Genomic DNA, 18,757 nt, shown 5'->3' with positions numbered 1-18,757 from the left:
AGCCAGGGAAAGGGGTGGGGGTGGGGGTGGGAGTCAGGGTAAGAACGGGGATGCTATTTTCCAAAAGCAGTCTTCTGTACAGAAAGCTCCCCTTAGGGGTAAAAGCGAAGATTAATCTAAGAGTAAACAACTTACATAACAAGAAACTTACCTGGAAGAGCCTTTAGCCTGAAGGTGGTGACTGCCCTTTGACCCTTAGTTATGGTTGGCCAGAAGGACGCAACCAGTTCCATCGTGAAGCTCTTTAGTAAAGCTGAATGTTCTTGATGGGGCGAACGGGGGCTCTTGGCACGTCTGAGAGAAGAGAGTACCTTCCCGCCAATCTCTTCAAAAACCTACCTTCCCAGGAAAGCAGGCAGTGGGACTAGTTTTGCATTGCGACTCACAAATTCGAACCCTTTTCTTCCCAGTGCCGAGGTTCCCCTCAGCCTTGCCTAAAGTCGATGCAAATTCTATATTAAAGAAGTCTAGGGTATTTTACCTTGTTTTTTTAAGCGCAATTGCTATTTGTGTCCTGAGAGTTAGAAAGTGAATGGCCACGTTTATCCCCAGGACCAGGAAATTCGGACTGAGACACTTTGTTTAGACGAGGCGCCCAAGGTCACTGGAGAAGTCGGAAAGAGCTTGTGGCTAAGTCTTCACCCTGAGTTTTGGGCAGTGTTTCCTTCGCTGCCTCACACAGGCTGCGGTCGCCAGAGAAATTTTCCCGGGGAGAAAAGACACCTCAGCTCCACGCTGCGGTTTTCAGTGGTTTGCGCCTCCTGCGCGGGGACAGGGCATTGGTTAACTGGGGTGAGTGAAGACCGCGAGGCGCACTCCAGCCTCAGAGACCCGGCGGATCTGGGCGGGCATGAGAGGGAGGTCGTGCAACGCACACCTTCCCGCCCTTAGCCCGGGATCCCTCCGCTGCCTGGAGCCCGGAGCCTGTGTAGTGCGCCGCCTGCACCCCGTGTAGTGCGCCGCCCGCACCCCGAGAGGCTTCGGGAAACCGAGCCTGCAGCGCAGGCGGCTGGGGCCCTGGCGACTGGGACTGAGCCTGTGGGTCGGGAATCCCCCGGAGCAGGAGCGCGTCGCCGTGCCCCCATTACCGGCGCCGGCCCTTTGGTCCCCGCCCTTCTCCCCGCTCGGTTCGCAGCCCTGGCCGCGGCCCAGCGGCTGCAGAGGCCGAGGGGCCGCCACCCGGATCCCAGCGCTCGGGCGGCGAAGGCACCACGTGTCCGGCCCGGGCTGGCGCGGGCGGAGCGGGCCGTGCCCGGCTCCCCGAGCCCGAGCGCACACCCGCGGAGGCGCCGGGCCCCATCCACACCCGACGCCAGCCCAGCCGGGCCCCGGCCTCCCGGGCGCGCGTGGATGCCTCCTCCTGGACGGCGCGATGGGGCCCTTCTGGGAGAGCAAGGGTAAGAGCAGGCGTCTGTGCGGGCTCTGCGGACAGTGCCCACGGGCGCGGGAGGGCCACTGGTCCTCTGTGGTCCAATGAGGGCCGAGATGGATGCTCCGGACCCCGGGACCGCTCCTTCCGGTGGTGGCGGCGGGGCGGGGGCGTTATCCAGGGTGCTCGGGGACACACAGAAGAAGGTTGTGGGAAATGGGGACGCTCAGCAGAGGGACGCTGAGGGGACAGTGTTCCTGTCTGGTGATTGAGATTGTCAAGCTGGACTCCTCGTTGCTGCAGGCACGGTTGACCAGGCCGTCGGTTGGTGGGGGGATGTATCCCTTTAGTAATTGTCCTTGGGAGTGAGAGTGGGGCTTGGAAATGGTGCCTTTTGATAATGAAGGTTCAGTAAAGAATTGATGGTATTCAGAAAGAAAGCTTTGGTAGATCTCTCCCACGACGTGGATGGTCCAGAGTCCCCAGAGGACACTTTTCAAGTTTCTGCTTCCTTGGGAATTTTTCACCAGATTATTTGAGGTGAGGAGGGAGGACCCATTTTTCATCAATATGTTAGAAGGACTCAGCTGATGAGCTCAGAACATCCTCATGCTGGGTGAATTTAAAATAGGAGTGAATTGTAGAGAGGAAGAGATCTGTAAGGTTGAATTGGTGCGTGGGAAGAGATTCTTAAAGCTTTAAGTGGAAGGCGCCACTTGGAGTAAACGGCTTTCCTGTTGTTTTTCTCTTGTTCTCCAGTGTTGAGCAAGTAGTGACATCAAGGAAAGCAGGAAACTCCACTGCTAGGTTCCTGGCAGGTCCTCTGGTCCTGACCCCTGACCCTGGGCAGCAGAAGCAAAGAGCAGCTTCAACATCTGAATCTCCCTTCTCAGAAAAGGGCCAAATTGGAACCCCACAGTTCAAAATCTTCAACTTAAAGTTTCTACTGCAGCACTGCCAGCTCAGACACTTGGCTGGGCACATATTAGAGATGTTTGCTTCTTCTTCCTCCAAAGGTGTTTTTGGGGCAAGGGAAGTCAGGTAATCACAGTGCCAAGTTTTCTCCACCTGTACATTTGGGAGAACAGCAGCACTTGTCCCCTTGAGAGATGGTTGAAATGATGTTTTTTACTTGCTTCAGATTTTAGAGCAGCAATATATTATCATAATGCAGCTCTTGGTTTCTTGAGTTATGTGACAATGACACTTTTAATGCAGAATACGTTTATAACACACTGGTCAATCCTGGTTGATCTCCACATATTTAAATCAAATTTTATTAACTTGGTTTGCATGCAGTAGTCTTTAAAGTGGTATCATAATTGAGACCAAATAATCATATGAGCTCTTAAATGCTGGTGCCCTAAAAAAAAAAAAGTGCAAATCTTCATTTTTATAGATGAGCTACTGAGTCTGGCAGAGAGTAAGTAGCCCAAGAACATGAATTAGCCAGTGGCAAACTTAGAACCAGTCTTCTCCTAACACCCAGTCCTGTGATTTTCTCACATTTTAGTAACAGCGTGTAGCAGATAAGCATAAAAAAGTAATCTTACAATTGCCCTGATTGTCAGGGCTTAGAGATGGGGTTGAAAGGGTCTGTGACTATAAAAATGTAGCATGAGGGAGATCTTTGTCATGATGGAAAGGCTGTGTATCTTTTTTGTATGTGTGTGGTATGCGGGCCTCTCACTGTTGTGGCCTCTCCCGTTGCGGAGCACAGGCTCCGGACGCGCAGGCTCAGCGGCCATGGCTCACGGGACCAGCCGCTCCGCGGCATGTGGGATCTTCCGGGTCTGGGCACGAACCCATGTACCCTGCATCGGCAGGCGGACTCTCAACCACTGCGCCACCAGGGAAGCCCAGGCTGTGTATCTTGATTATGATGATGGTTATATGAATCTACATATGGGATAAAGTGTCATAGAGCTATACACACACATTGCACTAATGTCAGTCTCCTACTTTTGATATTATACTATAGCTATGTAAGATATAATCATTGGGGGGACGTCTCTGTACTCTCTTTAAAACTTCCTGTGAATCTATCATTATTTCAAAATAAAAACTTTTTTCAAAAGTCATTTTGTAAGTACATCAAATTCCAAAGCATTTTTCTCCATGGGAGAAGACACTATTTCCAGAACTTCAGTTACTCTAGTATCCTTGTCAATGTTTATCATCTCTAAATACAAATTATAATACTCTTTACTTAATACTATCATTTAAATTGGCACACATTTTTTTTTACTTAGCCTTCATCTGAGGAATAATATCCATGAAATACCAGGTTTAGAGGTTAGTTACGTCTCCAAATATGTAAAAATAAAGATGTAACTTTGAAAGAGACTTATTCACCTACAATTATCCCAACACTGGGTGTGCTGTATAATGGCAAGGCTTTGGGAGGTGCTCCAGGAAGTGGTGAGGAAGGCAAGCCCAGCTCTGCAGAACAGCTTGTGACCAGTGGTACAATGAGAGAGAGAACTAGGTCACCGCACATCCCAGTTGCCATCTGAGAAACGACCTATCATTCCTTCTAGAAAAAGACAATTTTCATTAAGCTTTTTAAATTATAAAATATTCCTAAAATTACTTCAAGTCTTTATCAGAGTGGTGCATCTCAGCAGTATATTTAGCTCTGTAGAAACTAGAAGCTATATTTGGCTTTTTATTCTATAATTTATGATAATGATTATTCAAGTTGTCTCCCAGGCTTAATCACCAAGTCATCCATATGTGGGCTTTTTCTGTCTCTCTTTTCAGAGCACATTAACTCATTTTGCTTAAACTCTATGGCCTTTGGTTTGCTGTAGAGATCCCTTTGGGAAAAAAAAGGGATGAGAAAACCTTGGCATTCTCAAAGTGAATTTTTAAAAACTCTATGAAAAAAAGATAGGTAGAGAAGTATACCATACTATTAAAATAATATACCATATTATTTTAATAATACCATAACAACATTATTAAAATGCATTCCTAAAAAAATGCTTTTAAGAAACTTTAACTCATTGTGCCTCTGCTAGTTCTAAAATGAACTTTGATGACCAACAAACTTCAGTGAGAATGTTCACTCATCAGAAAGGGGAAAAAAAAAAGAAAACATTTTCCTATAACAATATGTGGCTTACAAAGGCATTCTTCAGGGCCATGAGTTTTTTTCTTTAAATAATCTATTTTCAAGCATAAAAATGACCTATCGCCTTGTTTTTAACTTTGCTTCTCAAGAAACGTAGGCATGTCTCTTGGACAACTGAAAAATATCTTCCTAAACCTTCCAGCCAGCAAGATCCAGATTTGGGGGAAAAGAATATTGATTCTTTGACTGTGGGTGAATCAATACAAGGAGAAATAAACTCAGTCACAACCTAACTCCCCCAGTTGTTTCTGACCTTTTTTTTTTTTTAATTTAAATAAAAAATCAGATGGGATTATTTTGAATACATGGTAATTTTTAAAAATCATTTTCCTTATCCCTTCACCAATATGGATAGAAAAGCCCAAAATTATACTAAAATAGGTTCTTTCATGGGTCTGTACTGGACTTCAGCATGTTTGCCACCTCGTTTTGGAATTAGTTTGCCACAGCATGATGGGATTTAAAAACAAAGGCAAGGTATTTTCCCTTCCGTACTGATGTTGGAACAACCACTGCCGGTGTCAGATGATTTCATCCTCTTTTCTAATTTGTTTAGTTTGTGGAAAGCTGATCAAAGATAAAGTAGGGCATTTGGGCTGCTGAGTTACCAAAGTATTCAAAATGTTGGTGCCTGTGGAGTGTGACCACGTATCCCAGCCTATACTAGTTGACTCTATATCCCATCTACTTTAGCATGTTGCCCTAGCAGAATGGCAGGTGCATAATAAACATTTTAGAAAGAAAATTTAAATGAATAAATAAAGGTACTAGCTAACAACACCCATTTATCACAGTGTCATGTGCTTTTCATAAGCATATCTTATGCTTAATACAGAGCAAACCTCCAGAATGAAGTTAGCACACAAAAATACACATTTGTAAAGTGCTCATATAACTTAATGTCCAGACAGGGCAAACATAGTATGTAAACTCCATAAGAGCAAAGATTTTTGTTCCTGTGGCACTCTCAGCACCTAGAACAGTGCTTGGCAATAGTAGGTTTTTAATAAATGTTTCCAAATAAATGAGTGAATGAAAGAAGACATGTATATACACAATAGTGTATTCACATTTATGAGAAAATATTAACATTAATTTCAAAATTCAGTTCCAGGTTATTTTCCCATATGGTCTTTTGAATTGCCAAATGGTGGTTAAGGTGAGTACTTCTAGCGTTAAGGGCTGCCCATGCCATCACTGGGAAGATCCAATTTTCCTTATATTGAGATTAAATTTGAACTCATCTAATTGTAATGTCTGTACTGCCCCCTAGGCAGAAATTCTCAGTAATGATATGTGAAACCTTGTCAGGTGCCTCACCAAGGTCCATATGCTTTGCCACGTGTCCCAAGCTGGCAGCCTATGGGCCAGGTTCATTCTACAGATGTATTTTGTTTTGTTTTAGAATCAGGAGCATATTCATTAATAAAAAGTTGCAGTTACATTTTTAAAAATCACAATGATTCACATAAAAATCCCAGATTTCTGGCTTCCCTGGGAAAATAACATCATTTAGGCCACTCAGCTCCTTTGTGTTAATTGTCTCATCTAAGTAAACTTCTGCTTTTGTGACTTCTGTCCTGACCATTTCTCAGATTTACTAGTCTTTACCCTATCTGTAAAAAAAAAAAAAAAATGCTATGCTTGCTAAGTTATTCTTTGAAGACCAAGCTGATTTCTGAATATCATTTTTTTCTTTTTCAAGTACTCAGAAGCCATCTTTTTATTAATTTGTTTCAGAATATTCCCTAATATTTTATGTTGGTTCACCAAACACTGTTTTAGAGACTCTTCCTTATAATTTGTGAAAATCAAAACTATATACTTCATTTCTAGATTTCTGTCTCCTTAGCATCTCTCCTTATCTCCAGGTTCTTCAACGACATTAACAATCTTATAATCCTATTTGCAAAGGGTGAGATTATAAAGCCCAGGACATAAACTGTTTAATGAACTAAATGCCTTAAGAGAAGCTAGTAGCATTAATTAGCCTGAGCTTTAGTATTCTCTACAAAGTTTTATTCTATGCTTTTTAGTTTGGAGATCATTTTACTTGATAGAGAAGCAAAAGAGTAGCTACAAACTTCTATCTTCTCTTAGCCATCTATCCATCAATATTAAATGAACTGCAATAAGTAGTGAGTGTATACTTTTCTTTCTCCTCTCCCTTCAAGCATAATTAAAGTGAATAGTTTTCTCATCCTTAATATTTTTGCAAGTCATAGTTCAAAACTGGATTCCAGTTTTCCTGACACTAAGAACCAAAGTTTTGCTGTATCAAGTATTCTTGGGAGCAGAATGTTGGATTTTTCAATTTTTCACATAATAATAACAGTATGTACTATCATAATAGTTAGCTCAGATTCTAAATTGATTAAACACCATTATTTTGTCTGATACCTGCTGATAATGTGAGGGAGAGATTACAAAATAATATCCTGAGTGACCCTCTGAATTGAATCTGTAAGATGAATACAGGAAGGAAAGGAAGTGACAAGTTATCTAATTCTCTGAAACTGTGGAATAAAATATGAACTTACTCTCAGAAGTGCACATATTTTCTTATTCCCTGAAGGGAACTGCAAACCTTTAGTGACCCAACCACAGACAGTTACCTGAATTTAAAACCACAAAAATCAATTTAAGTTCAACTTACTAACACTGAGCATTTCCTTCCCAAGGGCAGAACTGACATCTTTTTGTAGGACAGATGAAGAATGGGGTGGAAGGTAATATTAACCTGTCCTCTCCTTTCCTCCTTGGTTTAACCTGTGCCCAGGGAGACTCAATTCATAATTTCATCAATTTCACACCATTAGTACGCATTAAATTAACTTTAAAAGGTACAGTATAATAGTCTGAATGAGTAGGAGCCATTAAACCTAATGACACTTAAATGCATTTATCACAGTGATGCATGTCTTTAAAAGGGCCATTATGTTTTTCCATAAGATAGAAGGGGTTTGAAACTGTAAACTTTATATTATCCAGCTGAACATTCTTTAGTATTTATTTTGCCCTTAAAACATATTAAAATGGAAGATGGTTACCATAAAGTTATTTCTTATATTTCAACCTAAGGGGAATGTTTCCTGTATCTCTCATAAGGCTGAGCACTCTCAATGCTTTGTCCATGGTTCTGAAACTGGCTCTACCTCAGTGACCCCACCACAGGAACAGACAGAAAGGAAAAAAAAAAAGATTGATATTTCTTCCAGTTAACGACTTACAAGAATACAAATATTGACTTTAAAATGAATGCATTGTTCAACTTTATAATCAGCATAGCAAGAAAATTTGCACATATTATAAATTTGTGTATTTGAGTAGTGTGCAAAATGGAGGCCAAATTGGCAAATATTTGTTTTTAACCTATTTGAAGTACAGCTTGGGAATTTTTATCATTTTGCTCCTATACTTCTTTTATTCGTTAAAGTACACCAATAGCAATGATATTTAACTTTTGTCAATTTCTGTTTGTTTTTCAAAAACTTCATTTTGGATTTTCTTAAGCCCATAATAATGCTTTCTATCTGATTTTTATTAGAATAAACACTTTGGGCATTCTTCATACAATTTCAAACCACAGGAAAAAGCTATATATCTTCAAATAATGGACCAATATTTGAATTACCTGTTATAAGTGTAAAGAACATTTATTATCAGTTACAATTTAAGTCAATGAATATTTAATACATATAGTTATAAGGATTACAGAGAATTTTGATATATGGCTCTTACCCCTGAAAAGCCTAAAACTGAATAATTATTACATGTACATGTAAAATAACACAAGCAGTATATATCATTAAAATTTAAGCTAATTGAGGGACTGGATCTGCTTGGCATTTTCACTGCTCTGTCTCTAGTATGTAACACAGTTCCTAACACAGAGTTGGCACTCAATAAATATTTGTTAAATGAATTAGAATATGAATGAATAAGTGCAAAAAGAGCTAGAATTCATGGCACCAATCAGATGTCACTGATTTACAGTTACTTTCTTTAGAGGAGGCACGCATGCTCCAGTTACCAAGTTATAGAAACTGATATACATTCATATATTTTTCTCAATGCATTAAATTACCAAGAGCAAAAATAATGGCTAACATCATTTGCAATAAGTGTGAGGCATTTTTAAAGTGCTTATCTGTGTCACTCCACTACAACTATTATAATTCCCTTTTTATAAATGAGGAGAGTTAAATGACTTATTTAAGTAACCTAGTCAATAGTAATGCAGAACCAAAACTCAGAACTAAGTCTGAGCTCTTAGCCATTACTTTACCAAAATCCCAACCTATTTTTGAGCATTCAAGGGCCTTTGTAAATTCCATATCATCATATAAATTCTAGATCTTTGGAAATCTTTCTCTTGACCTGTTTATGAAAGGTTTCTTACCTTCACAGTCTTCCTTTTCTAGCTTGTAGTGAAGAAGTCACTTTTCTCCCTCTTTATAGTGGCAAAAAGAAAGGTTATTCACAGGGTAAATCACAAGAGCCAAGATGCAGAGGAATCCTTTGGGTTTATATGGAAGTAGAGAAAGAAGTGATGCAGTTGAAAAAGAATAGTTAGGCCTCTCTACCCTCTGCTCCCAGTTGAGAATGCTTTTTTTGGGGGAGTGGTGGGCAACAGAACAGTGATAATTTTCTGGCTGTTGGTCTGTTCTCTTTTACTTCTTTTTGTAGTGAAGTAGCTGTGGCATGGCGTTCAGCCAAAGTCTTGAGGAAGAATGTTCCAGGGAAAGAGACTTATTTTTTTTTCCAGCAAGACCAATATCAAACAAATTGGGAGTGTAGACCAATTCTTTTTTATACAATTATATTAAACTTATTTACCAGTTTCATTAAGAAATCTATTAGGTCATTTTCTCACACTACTTCCCAATCTGATATTTCTTGTATTTATGTTGCATTTTTGAGATCAAAACTTTCAATCCAGCATTTATTATTTAGCTGTCACCACTTATCATCACTGAAGTTTGTCCAGAAAATTCATCAACCATCTTGAACTCAACTCAAAAGTCATAGTATTGATCACATGCCATAAAAGAGTACTAGAAAAATAGATATAGTAGAGTAGTTGTATTAAACACATACAATTCTTACCATTCATAAATTTGCATTCTGATATACAGCTAAGAAACTTAAAAATGAAAAGTAAATGAAACCCAGTAGTGCTAAAAACATTCCATGTCCTGGCAATACCTAAACATTCATTTTCCTCCTTGGAAAAGGCAAAAACAATCTGATTTTCCTTGCTGAAGTAATGATAAAGTTATGCAATAGATGAAGTGACTGATATATTATTGATGTGCTCATCGGTAAATATCTACAGAGACTTGAAAATTAAATATATGATGGCTTGATCACTTGCTCTAAAGAGTTTGGCCCCAGTTATTGAACTATGTAATCTGTTATCTAATTTTCACATATAAAGGGAGGAAAACAAATGTCATCAACTGTGTAGACAGTGACGAGATAACACAAGACATTTTAAAATTATTTTTAAAAAATTAAGATTAAATAGTAATCATTTGCTTTATATTCCTCTTGTATAATGAAAAACAGCATTAAAAATGATTTGATATTAAACTTCTCCTATACTTCAAAACATATGTTAACACATGAATAAATTACACTGTTAGGTTATTTTTTCTCTTCATGGCCTTAACTTTTTCATTGCAGTTTTCTTCCCATTATGCTATGCCTTGATCTAGATTTCACTGCCCTAAGGAATTTCTTTTTCTTTTTACCTCCTGCTTTTATCTGCCAATGAAAATTTTGCACACTAGGGAGAAAAAAGAGGTGGGAAAAAAATTCAAAGACACATTCTTGACTTCCTTAATGGGCGTTCACAAGAAGTGGAAAATTTCTTTTCTCAGTGTCTCTAATATATCTTTCAAAGAAGATGAGATAGCATTAATGTGACCACGAATTTCCAACTGTTCAGATTGACACAGTCCTGTGTGCTTTGTTTTACTAGTACACAAGGGAGGTCCTATCTCTGGAACTTATTTTTTTCCCCATAAGGTATTTAAGCTGGAAGCTTTGTCAGACTGCATCCGTGTTTCCAGAGCTAGCAGGAATGCAAACTGTGCTTTTAGCATTAGCATTCTACTTAGAACAAAGGGAGGCGCCCAGAAGCACTACACACCAGTGCAGATTCCTCTGGTTTCCCCACAGAGGGTAGCCACAGCCATCTGACTCTTGAGTTCATTTAAACGTGTCTCCAAACCTTGGCTCAGATAGCTCTTTATATTTGCCTGAGCCAGTGCTTTTTGATTACTTCTCCTTCCCAATAGGTAAGTTTGCTTGTGGTGATGAGGGAGGAATATTTGTTTTGCTAGGGAGTTATATTTTGGGTCAAGGATTTGTCATAAAAATATTAAGGAAGGTGTGGTTAGCTAAACCACATTTTATAAAATGTTGCTTATTTTTCCAGAGAAGCCTAGTTGTTTTAGAGTTGTAAGAAATCTGTAGAAAATTTGTTTCCAAGTGAGAATTTAAACAGTGAAGAATTTACACTGCCTGATTAATGATTCTTGCAAAGAAATTAAAAATCATGTCTTATGAAAATTAATCCTTATTTGTCACTTCGGTAGAAGATAGCTTTCTTTTTATCAAGTCATATAAAATTACTTCCTGTGTTCTTCACCGTGAGTAACTCTGATCTGGTTGACAAGGAGAGAACTGCTAACTAGAGTGGCATATAGCCATTCCTACAATTGCCAACTAGATAGCAGTTGAGTGAGTGACTGAGTTTCAGTGAGTTTCTATCCAGAGTTTATTACAGACTTGATAATTTTATACTGCAGGCTTTGCTTTAGAATGTAACTGAGAAATAATGCTCTTGATCTAGAAGCTTTTTTTTTTTTTTTTTTTGGCTGTGTTGGGTCTTTGTTACCGTGTGCAGGCTTTCTCTAGTTGTGGTGAGCGGGGGCTACCCTTCAGTGCGATGCTCGGGCTTCTCATTGTGGTGGCTTCTCTTGTTGCAGAGCACAGGCTCTAGCGCGTGGGCTTCAGTAGTTGTGGCTTGCAGGCTCTAGAGCGCAGCCTCAGTAGTTGTGGCGCACAGGCTTAGTTGCTCCACGGCATGTGGGATCTTCCCAGACCAGGGCTTGAACCCGTGTCCCCTGCATTGGCAGGCAGATTCTTAACCACTGCGCCACGAGGGCAGCCCTAGAAGCATTTTAATTAAGTTAATTTGAGTGTGATGTGTTAGTTGTTTTGAGATTGTACAAATTGAATGCTTCTGTAGCGTATGAGAGTTTATACATGCTGTTCTGGTTGGGAGCTGTCAGATATTAAGGTTAAAGTGTCTTTCTGCTGTTAAGTAGAAGTGCTGTATTATTTGTTGCTAAACTATGTAGTATGCAAATTTTCAAAAATAACTACCATGAATTTAATAATCTGATTTACAAGTTGATGGAGACTCTTGCAAGTGAAACTGGATTTAAATATAGCTGTTTTCCTATAGGCTCCAATACCAGTTGACATTAAGTGGATGTCAACTGAGCTCCCACCTCAGCAAGGGGGGAAGGGTTATTTCCTGCTGTCCTAAGGCAGCTTTCTCTCCAATAAGGCTTATACTGTTTTGCAGAAGTTCAGAAATCTATCCCAAAGGGATGGTGATTATTGTTACTATTCGAGTTATCTCATTGCTTGTAACATAAAGAGCTGTCATACTTGTGCTGTCCCTAATTCTTCACACCCACTTGGTACCTCAAACCTCATCGTATTTGAAGTCACGTGGGTGCAATCGCAAAGCAACTGCAAAAAAATAGTGCTTGTGTTGTGGATGGAAACTAAGAGCCATGTTTTCCAACCTTAGCTGCATATTAGAATCACATGGTGGCCCCTGGGCATTAATTTTTTTTAAGTTTCCCAGGTTATCCTAAGATTTAGTCAAGGTTGAGAACCACTGCTTTATTACCTGCATAATTTTTTAAAGTCCTTTGAAAATGGTCTCCCATCTACCCCAGACAGCAATATCGGATACTAAAGTGATTTATCTATTTTTGAGGAGTTGGGGAGGGGAGTTATCAAGTTTAACCCAACAATCTTCAGTTACAAGGCGTGACAAATAAAATTCATAAGGCTGAAAATGTGTTTAGCTTTGAGAATGCAAAGTAAGATGTTTTATCTAAATGCTGGTGTTTTCAGAGTCAGATATGGAAAAATAAAATAAAAAAGTGTTCAATTTTACTTTTCCGTGTCTCATATCTATAACTAAATATACTAAATAAATAAATTGAGTTATTCAGCAATGCTTATCACACTTCTATCCCCGAGACCCATTTCAGTCTGTAGTTTGGGAAACACCCAAACCACTTTCCTCATGTAGAACTAGTACTTTACTTACAGGGCTACTGAGAGAATTAAAGAGGTAATGACTATTAAAATGTCTAGTATGGTGCCTGACACACAGCAGATGATTAACCTAAATTAGTTTTCCCCTTCTTTTTTTAGATTATTTATTTTAACATTAAAATATCCCAGATTAACCTTCAGGCAATAGGTATGGAAAAACTATTATGTCCCATATAGTATGTTAATTCCTCTTTTTTTTTTTTAAGTGGATTAATTCATAGCTTTGCCTGGAATATGGTGTATATTTCTTTTAATTCATTTCAGAACAATTAAAGGAATTCAGAGTAACTAAGAAATCATGCAGAAAATGCAAGGTTTATTAATTTGCCTAAATGTTATTAAAAGCAGGAAAAGGAAATGACTAAAATGCATCCTTCTTTTGGTAATAATGGCAAATATACTGCAGAAAGCATTTACAATTATGTGAGTGCTCTCATATTTTTTTTTATTGAAAAGTTTCCAGGGATTAATTTGTATATTTTGTTTTTAAAGTGCCTTCAGTTTTCTTAGTTTTGTGAACAACCCTTATCATTTATTGAGACAAGTTCTTTAAAAGGCTTCCAACTCAAATCTTAACTCATAGGTACACCACTTGCCTCTGTCCAACCGAGTACATATTTCTAGCTCTGTTTTCCTTAATCTTCCTTAATAAAGAGGGGGAAAGAGAGAGAAGGGAGAGAGAGAGAGAGGGGGGTTTTCCTACAACGCATATTCTGAGATCTTGGCCAGTGTAAATGTTGGTAACAACTGGCTGCTGCCAAAGCAATCCACTAAATGCCAAACTGACACGCTCTTAATTATACAGAAAATCTCATTCCCTCTTGGGTACCATTACACAGCTCAATTTATTAAGAAAATATTTAAGTCATTTTTAATCATACAACTTCTGAACATCAAGCTATAAATCTTAATACAGAAATTACTTTACTTTTTCTATTTCAGTTGAATTCTCGAATTCATGTATCAAAAACCTGACTCTGTATTGTGAAATTGGAGTTAGACCACTGCTACTGATACTGAGACCCCAGAATCTAAGTTGCTCGACTACAGTTTATTACGTGCACAGCAACCTTGAACTGACAGACATGCTCAACATCCTTTCTCATTATAATAACCAACTACACGAGAACTTAATTTATTACGTCAGTAATTGTCATCCTGAGATAACAGCTAACTGAATCTATCTCAGATATAGACAGAAGTGGGTACGGGAAGAGGTTACTTCTAAAATTTATTTTTGTTTCTTTGTTTTATTTTTAATATTTCACTCATGACTGATATTAAATAGATGATTCAGGGGAAAAATACGATCTGATATTAAGGAAAAACGTTCTTATTCCTGGGCTTCCCTGGTGGCGCAGTGGTTGGGAGTCCGCCTGCCGATGCAGGGGACGCGGGTTCGTGCCCCGGTCCGGGAGGATCCCACGTGCCACGGAGCGGCTGGGCCCATGAGCCATGGCCACTGAGCCTGCACGTCCGGAGCCTGTGCCATGCAACGGGAGAGGCCACAGCAGTGAGAGGCCCGCGTACCGCAAAAAAAAAAAAAAAAAAAAAAAAGTTGTCATTACTATTCTTAAATTACATAGTACATTTTAGCACTCAATTTATAAGTTTATTTTGACTTCATTAATGAGTTTTTCAAAAAGGTTTACACTAATAGGGGAGGAACACACTATGCTCATTTTAAAAATTAAATATTAATAAAGTACCCACGGCATCTTCAGTGCATATTAACTCAGAAGCCTAAATCAGCTTCTTTATGCAAGAAACATAAATCCAGTTTATATAAGTAAATAAATAAGTGACAAGAACCCTCCCTAAATTGAATTAGAGAAGCTTTTATTTTCATATTTCAGAAAATAATATTTCTGAAACACATAAAACTAGTTTGAAACTTTTCAAATGCTGTAATTACTCTTCAATTGTTCTAGGGTAAAGTGCTATTGGAATAGCGGTCAAGTAAACCACTTTTTACCAAGGTAAAGTGGAACTTGCTACCCTCTGGAGCATTACTATAAGAATATGTCTGAGGAGGGCCATCTGCCATCTTCATTGAGCTTCCCTCCAGCCCCCAGTGAAAGAGATTCTTTGAGGTTTAGGCTGAGTGTACTTCTCAGAGGACACATCTGAGACAATGCTCTGTGTGTATATATTCCTTCTATCTCTAATGGTATGAATAATAAATAAGAAGCTTATGAAATATGCACTCCCATAGCTTTCCTCTCTTTTTAAGAAAACACTATGCCACACCCGTGATAAGAAGAACACCTGGGAAATTTGAAATAAAATTTGTCTTGAACTTAATATGACTTTACCATAAAGAATGGTTTTCTGCATATAAATTTGAGTTCACTCTATCAAAAGGAATTATTATGAGGAGAAAAACCAGCATCATATTTGAAGTCAGGATTTTCATACTTAATTACTATGCTATAAATTGCAAAGAGCCAGTAGCATCATCTAGGAAATTTATAATTTGGGAGGTGTTATCTCAATCAGTTCTTTTAAAAGAACCTGTAGATTCTGTTATCCCTTACAGCACAAATAGGAGAAATTCTATATTAAGATTCCTTTTGAATCTTAAAGCAAAGAAATTCTCTTTCGCTCGCTCTCTCTTTTTAGAGAAAAACAGAAAATAATTGCTTTATACCCCAAATTATATTATATATGGAAGAAAAGGAGGGAGGGAGGCAGAGGGAGAAAAAAAAGGAAGGAATCAGGGCTGTTTGCTATAAACTGATATCCTGGCAAAGATAAAGCAAATGTTCTTTAACTTAAAATTTTATTTAAAGATAGTCTATTTAAACACCGATGATAGATGTGAACCACCATTTATATCTTCATTCAATAGTAGTCACAAAACCAAAACAATAATTATATAATAGGTTCATTAAAAATAGTATTATAGGAACTTCCCTGGCAGTCCAGTGGTTAAGACTCTGTGCTTCCACTGCCGGGGGCGTGGGTTCAATCCCTGGTCAGGGAACGAAGATCCCACAAGCCATATGCGGTGTGGCCAACAAATAAAAATAAATAAATAGATAAAATTAAATTTAAATTAAAATGTACACGTATAAAATTTTTAAAAAATAGTATTATAGGAAAAACGTTATAGTAAGTGTTGAGGCATTTAGAAATTAAATGAGCTAGTATACATGAAAATGATTTGTAAAACTAAAATATATAAGGTAATATTATTAAAGATGTATTTTTCTGGAATTTTCATTTTGTAAATATGAAAAGCCTGATTTTTAAAATTTCTTTAAAGTAGAATTTTACCTTTTTAATGTTCAGTTTTGATATTTTTATTGGTATATTGGTGCATACATATAGATGTCGGTAATAGCCAATAACAGAAGTTAATTTCTACATCATGGAAATTTATTTATTTATTAGAGTTCTGTTCATAATTCTGTTACTATTACTAATTTTTCTTTCATTTGGCCTAAACTCACTAATCCCCTACATTTATACTGAAAATAAATGTACCTATGATGAGCATTCATCAGCTATTAAATGATTAATTAAAGTGCTTTGACTGCATAAGCATGTATGGATTTCCCATGTTTTACATATGTAGCTAGGATCCAGGCTCAGTCAACAGAACGTACACAACGACAGGTGTAATCAAGGCATAAGCAACTAATTTAAGCTAACAAATAAATGTTCTTCATATAGAAACTGTAAGATCAACGGATGTGCTCTTCTCTCTTATCAGTAATAGCCTCTGGCTGCCCTGCATTTTCTTGGACAGGTTGGGGAAGAGAACTGCGAAAAGGAAAGAATCAACCCAAAGAAGCTTTTCATTGGTAGAATCTCTAACTTGCACTCCAGAAATTCAAATATATGGTGTTTGAATAAAACCTCAAATAGTATTAAATCAGAAATGACAATGTTTTCACTTAGAATTCAACACGTTGATGTTTTATATAATAATATGCATAAATGTAATCTACTCAATCAGATTTTATGCCAGGGCCAATAAATATCTTCAATCTCATAGATCAGTTGCTTCATAGAGTAATTAAATAAGTCAAGGAAATAAGTCCGCATTTCCACCCACTGACAAAAATTTTGCTCCTTTCATAGGCACTCAAATATTTGTCATGTGGATGAATTTCAGTCCATTTGTACCTAAAATCTAATCTAATTAAATTAAACACACATATTGACTATTTTTCACAAAATACACATAATAAAAATTAAGGGGAATTTCAAGTTATAAGTTACTGAGCTTGAGTTATCAGCACAGTCTTCTTCACTGTGACTTTTTTGAAGGACTGTCCAATTTGAAAATAAAACATTTACCATTCAGTATTGCCCTGGCTCAGTCTGAGCAGGGCAATGAATTGCGTACATCTTGAGACTCTCTAAAATATATTCATTTTTGCCAGCAATGGTCCTAAAGAGCAGGATACACTTGCTATTTTAAATGATTCATGAAGTCTGTGATTTTTGCTTTCATTTTTCTTGTTGGAAAATTGTGGAGTGACATCCCCCTCAAATCCATGCCTTCCCCCCATTCTCCTAGCACATATACACACGTACAAAGCTAGTAGAATCACACTATATGCTGGGTTGAGGTTTTGAAGAAAGCATGCAAAGTAAATAACAACAACAATAATAATGAAGTTCAAATTATCTTGGAAAATTCTATAAAATGGCCATAAGTTCACCATTTAGCCAGTTTCCTTCTAACATCAGAACAGGACATTTTTGGTTAAATAACAGATGGACTTCTTGTTTTATAATTAGAACCATTGTATAAAAATATTTGTGTCTTTATATACTAGAAACACACATGATTCAGTGAGATGTGAGAACTAAAGAAATAGCAAATTCACATCTCCCATTTCGCTTTAACTCCCAGGCCTAAGCTGGAAAATGCCTACCCTATTAAAAATCTCTCTCTCTCTTTCTCTCTCTCTCTCTCTCTCAGATTGAATAGTTGACTTTGATTGATTTAAATGAGAATATGAAAAGACTTCGGAGTTTTGCCAAAAAGCCCATTAGCCTCCTTAAATAACAGGGCTCCTGGTGTCAGGCGAGCTCTCTCTTTTTTTAAAATTTTTTAATTTAATTTTATTTATTTTTTTGTACAGCAGGTCCTTATTAGTCATGAATTTTATACACATCAGTGTATACATGTCAGTCCCAATCTCCCAATTCATCACACCACCATCCCCACCCCTCTGCGGTTTCCCCCCTTGGTATCCATACGTTTGTTCTCTACATCTGTGTCTCAATTTCTGCCCTGCAAACCGGTTCATCTGTACCATTTTTCTAGGTTCCACATATATGCGTTAATATACAATATTTGTTTTCCTCTTTCTGACTTACTTCACTCTGTATGACAGTCTCTAGATCCATCCACGTCTCAACAAATGGCCCAGTTTCATTCCTTTTTATGGCTGAGTAATATTCCATTGTATATATGTACCACATCTTCTTTATCCATCCATCTATCGATGGGCTTTTAGGTTGCTTCCATGACCTGGCTATTGTAAATAGTGCTGCAATGAACATTGGGGTACATGTGTCTTTTTGAATTATGGTTTTCTCTGGGCATATGCCCAGTAGTGAGATTGCTGGATCATATAGTAATTCTACTTTTAGTTTTTAAAGGAATCTCCATACTGTTCTCCATAGTGGCTGTATCAATTTGCATTCCCACCAACAGTGCAAAAGGGTTCCCTTTTCTCCACACCCTCTCCAGCATTTGTTGTTTGTAGATTTTCTGATGATGCCCATTCTAACTGGTGTGAGGTGATACCTCATTGTAGTTTTCATTTGCATTTCTCTAATAATTAGTGATGTTGAGCAGCTTTTCATGTGCCCCTTGGCCATCTGTATGTCTTCTTTGGAGAAATGTCTATTTA

At 38.1% G+C, this 18,757-nt stretch overlaps 1 protein-coding gene across 3 annotated transcripts in view; it reads left to right on the top strand.

Moving 5' to 3' along the window:
- The first annotated feature begins 1,252 nt into the window (after positions 1-1,252).
- Positions 1,253-18,757, top strand: part of SYBU (syntabulin) — a 112,435-nt gene continuing 94,930 nt past the window's right edge. The window contains exon 1 of one of the 3 annotated variants that reach the window (XM_049700418.1): positions 1,253-1,397. The gene's annotated coding sequence lies outside the window, so the exon portion shown is untranslated. The remainder of the gene's footprint in view (positions 1,398-18,757) is intronic. The other 2 variants (XM_049700419.1, XM_049700417.1) reach the window with 2 other exon arrangements.

The sequence above is a fragment of the Orcinus orca genome, chromosome 17 (genome assembly GCF_937001465.1).
Source record: "Orcinus orca chromosome 17, mOrcOrc1.1, whole genome shotgun sequence".
Lineage (NCBI taxonomy): Eukaryota > Metazoa > Chordata > Mammalia > Artiodactyla > Delphinidae > Orcinus > Orcinus orca.
The sequence above is the reverse complement of the archived record's forward strand: the minus strand, read 5'-3'. Positions and strand labels throughout refer to the sequence as shown.